General features: G+C 43.6%; 1 pseudogene; it reads right to left on the reverse strand.

Annotated features, from left to right (window-relative positions):
• Window positions 1–334: 334 nt before the first annotated feature.
• LOC115029415 lies at window positions 335–1,186 on the reverse strand (annotated as a pseudogene).
• Between the last annotated feature and the right edge of the window lie 3,809 nt (window positions 1,187–4,995).

The raw sequence follows: 4,995 nt of genomic DNA on the forward strand, positions 1-4,995 counted from the left end.
CTGGAAGGGGGTGCAAGAAGCAAGAGGCTGATACCAGTGATACAACTGCTATCTGCCTCTTCTATCACTTTCCAACTAATTTTTATTTTTTGGGTTTTGTGGGCTCAGCAAACTTTATCGATGATATTCAAGAGAGTAGAGATCTAGAGGCCTCCCCCATTATTATGGAGGTCTGGAATGGGAACTATGAGGGAGATGCTCAATGCTGGAAGCTGAATTGGAACAGGAACTCCTCAGCAGCCCATGGCCTCTCTTTTGATCTTATGTTCCTGCTAGGGTGGATGGTCCAGGACATGTTAATCCTTGGAGGCCATGTAGGTCATAAGGTTCACCATCATGTTGCTATAGAGTATTCATTGGCATACCAGGAAATGAGCTTTACAACGTTGTAATTGAGAAGAATGCCAGCCCCAGCATCAAAGGTGGAAGAGTGGAAGTCACTGTTAAAGTCACAGGAGACAACCTCAGTATAGCCCAGGATGCCCTTCAGGGGGCCTGCCCATCCATGCCTGCTTCACCACCTTCTTGATGTCATCAAACTTGGCAGCCTTCTCCAGGTGGAATGTCAGATCCACAACAGACACACTGGGATAGTAACAGGGAATGCCATGATAGTGAGCTTCCCATTCAGCTCTGGGATGACCTTGCCTACATACAGCCTTGGCAGCACCAGTGGATGCAAAGATGATGTTCTGGGCAGCCCGATACCAGTCACACCACAGCTTTCCAGAAGGTCCATCCCCAGTCTTCTAGTAGCAGTGACAGCATAGATTATGATCATGAGTCCTTCCACAATGCCAAAGTTATCATGGATAATCTTGGCCAGGGGAGCTAAGCAGTTGATGGTGCAGGAAGGATTGCTAACAAGCTTACTTCTTGTGGTTCACACCCATCACAAACATGTGGGCATCAAAAGAAGGGGCAGAGATGAGAACTCTTTAGGCCCCTCCCTTCAGTGGGGCCCCAACATTCTCCATGGTGAAGACACCAGTAGACACCATGACATACTCAGCACCAGCATTACCCATTTGATGTTAGCAGGATCTCACTCCTGGAAGATAGTAATGTGCTTCCCATTGATGACAAGTTTCTCATTCTCAGTCTTGACTATACTGTTGAACTTGCCATGGATAAAGCCATACTGGAACATGTAGACCATGTAGTTGAAGTCAGTGAAGGGGGTCATTGATTGCAACAGTCTCCACTTTACCAGGTAAGCTGGAAGCCCTGGAAACCAGGCACCCAACATAGCTAAATGCATTCACTCTGACCTTCACCATCATGTGTAAGGGCAGAGGCTGGCACTGCATGAGAAGATGCAGCTATCTCTGGAACAAGGAGGAGCAAAGAGCCTTCAACTTATTGCCTGAGATAAGGTCTTTCAGTGAACCTGAAACTTATTGATTTGGCTACACCAAGTGGCTGTTAAGCTTCAGATATCCTCTTGACTCAGCTTCCTCAGTATTGGTACTAAAGGGGTGTGGTGGTTTGAATATGCTTGGCCCATGGAGTGGCACTATTAGGACATGTGACCTTGTTGGACTAGGTGTGGCCTTTTTGGAGGAAATGTGTCACTATAGCGGTGGGCTTTCAGACCCTTCTCCTAGTTACCTGATAACAGTCTGCTCCTGGCTTCCTTTTGATGAAGATGTAGAACTCTCAGCTCCTCCAGCACCATGATTGCCATGATCCTACCTTGATGATAATCGACTAGACCTCTGAACCTTTAAGCAATCCCCAATTAAATGTTGCCCTTTATAAGAGTTGCCTTGATCATAGTGTCTGTTCACAGCTGTAAAACAAGTAAGACAAGGGCCTTACTGAAATACCTGGTGTTTTCACTTGGGTGCTGGGGATCAAATTCTGGTCATCATGATTATGTGACAAGCAGTTTACCTACCCCCTAATTGTAATCTCTGACCTTTTCAATCTTGGAGAGATAAAAATAAAGGGATGTTTGCAATTTAGATAGTCGAATATCTACCCTTTCTTCCATTGGCATCTGAAACTTTATTTCTAACTGAGGATAATCCAAAGAGGACATGGTTGAGGTCTTACTACTCCATAATAACCAAGCCAAGATGATTACACTTCCAAACTGTCATATGGTTCTATCTGAAGACAATTTTGATCATAACAATGTGAAGCTGTCACTGGCATTAGTGAGTAGAGCTCAGATATGAATCTGAATATCCCTCCACAGAAGAAAACAATCTGTTCCTGTAATGTCCAGGATCTGAGCCTGGGAAGACCATAGCCTCTACATATTACTAGTCCTGACTCCCCACCCCCACACCACCACACACACACACACACACACACACACACACACTGACCTGTACAATCCAAGTATGAGTTACTTTGAATCAGATTCTCTACTTAAAAAATTCTTGGAAGAAGGAGGAAGTTGGTCAAGGGGCAGATGTGAGAACCTGAAGGTCAACCCAAGGCCCTTCCAACTCTTCCTGAAAGGAAAGCCTAGATTCACCCAGGGTGCGTTAGAACACTCAGCATTTTGTTTACAGCCAGTAACAAGCAGGATAGTGGAGAGGATGAGGGACTAGCCTTGATCTTCCTCTCTGGAAACTGATCCTCTCCACAGCTAACCTTCTCCTACTGAAAACTCTCAGCAGGTCCTGACTTTACTCCAGACATGGAACATGAGACTGAAAAAATGGAAGCTGAGGTAAGAAAAGATAACACTTTCCATAGTGCTCCTCTAACTGTCCTATAATCTCCCCATATTCTCCTAAGCTGGTGTGTCTGGGACCTTCACACTTCACTTGAGGTAGTACTCAGCTGTCCCCACCTCTTTGCATCCTTTTAGGAGCAGGGCACAGAACAAATAGCAATGAAAAGAATTACTACAGAAACCACCATGTGACCAAATCAGACAGACCAAAAATTCAGTTACCATTATAATTTAGAAAAGTAAATTTCAGACACAACTGGACAAAGGAAGTGCTGCTTAGAAAACATTCCCTCTTGTGATGCACTGTAGCTGACTTAAGAATCCCCAAGTCCCTAAAGTGTTAAGTTCAAGAGAAATTGACTGATGAGGCTTAAGATAAGCATCAGCTGTGACTTACTCCTCAGCCACAGTTGAAGAGAGGGCTCCAAACATGTTTTTTTCGTTCATTTTTTCTCTTTGTATCTCCCCTATGTGAGAAACATGGCACGCACAATTGGCGCCTATATTATCCCCTGGCCAATACTTTACCCCAGTTGCCTTAGCAACTGTCAATATTTGTCTGGTATGTCACAGCCCCAGTTGGCTGAAGACTGGTTCAGCATTGGCTTTTGTGAAATTTAGGGAAGAGAGACACCCAGTGGTCAGGTTGTTCTGTTTCATTTTATTTTTACTAGAAACATTTTTAATAATTTTAAAGTCTAATCCTCTTGTAATGATCAACAACCCACACAGTAAACGTTAGGAAAATATGGAAGGACATTGGTGAACACACTAACCTTCCCTATAAAGGCCTGACAGGAAATATTTTAGACCCTGTAGGCCATATGCTGTCTTTTGAAACTACCCAGTTCTGCTGTTACCATGCAAAACCAGGGGTAGAACTTATGTCAACAAGAGTAGCTGGGTTCCAGTAAAATATTTATGTGTGTGCATGTGCGTGTGCGTGTGCATGTGTGTGTGTACATGCATGTAGAGTCCAGAGGACAATCACGAATATTGTTCCTTGGGCTCTACCTTTAAGACTAGCCTGGTACTGGCTGAGAAGGGTAGTCTGACCTGTCTCTATCATCCCAGCACTGAGATTATAAGTATATGCTCTCGTGTCTGACTCATTTTTAAAAAATGGCTGGGGGGGGGGGGGGGGGGCTGGAGATCAAATTGAGATTGCAAGCTTACTAGGGAAACACCTTTCCACCTTGGTCATCTTCCCAGCCAGCAATAATAGAAACAGGCAGTAGGCCAGATTCATTCCTCAAGCAATGGCCTCCAAACCTTGCAAGGGAAGTTTGAATCTCTCTTCTTTCAACTTGCATATGCAATTGTGCCCTCTGAATACCCCACATTCAAGACAGTTGGAGCATCACTGTGAAAAGACATAATATCAACATGCTATTTGTAATGTGGCAGCTATTGAATTTGTCCCAGGCACTGTGCTAAGGACCACACTGTGACAATAACACACTTAAGTTGCTGATTTTGCAACTCCTCGAACTCAAATATTAAAACCTGATCCCACAGTGTGATGACATTAGAAAATGGGGTCATTGAGTCATAAGAATGCATCCCATAAACATAATTAGTGGTCTTATAAAAATGAGAGTTTGCTCTCTTGTGAATATTTGCCTCTATGTGCATGATAGAACACAGAGAGATACCTATAATCAGGAAGAAGGTCTTCACTGAATTCCACATCTGCCACAACTTTGGACTTTCTATCAGTCCATGCTGGTAGTTTTATGCCAAGTTGACACAAGCTAGAGTCATTTTGGAAGAGGAGACCTCTGTTGAAACTATATCTTCAGTAGACTGAGTACATTTTCTTAATGGGAGACTGATCTGGGATGGCCCAGTTCACTGTGGGTGGTGCCACCGTGGTCTGGTGATGCTGAGTGCTATGAGAAAGCAAGCTGAGAAATCCACATGGAGCAAGCCAGTTAGTAGCATCCTCCATGGCCTCTGCATCAGCTCCTCCCTCCATGTTCCTTCCCTGCTTGAGTTCTGGCCCTGAATTCCTTTGATGATGTACTGTGCTTTGAACTGCACACTGGAATAAAGCCTTTCCACCCCAAATTGTTTGGGACTGTGGTGTTTTACCAAGGCAATAGAAACCCAAACTAAGACACAGACTATGATAAATAAATGTTTCCAGTATTTCATAACAGTGCCCTAAATAACAGTCAGTTACCTAATAAAAACACAAACTCTCGTTTAACTCAAATGATAGTAAATGATCTGTCTGAAATTTTTAAAGAGAATCAAGCTAAGGAATATTGACTTGAGGAAATTTTCTATTAGAATGATCC

This window comes from Mus caroli, chromosome 15 (genome assembly GCF_900094665.2).
Source record: "Mus caroli chromosome 15, CAROLI_EIJ_v1.1, whole genome shotgun sequence".
Taxonomy (NCBI): domain Eukaryota; kingdom Metazoa; phylum Chordata; class Mammalia; order Rodentia; family Muridae; genus Mus; species Mus caroli.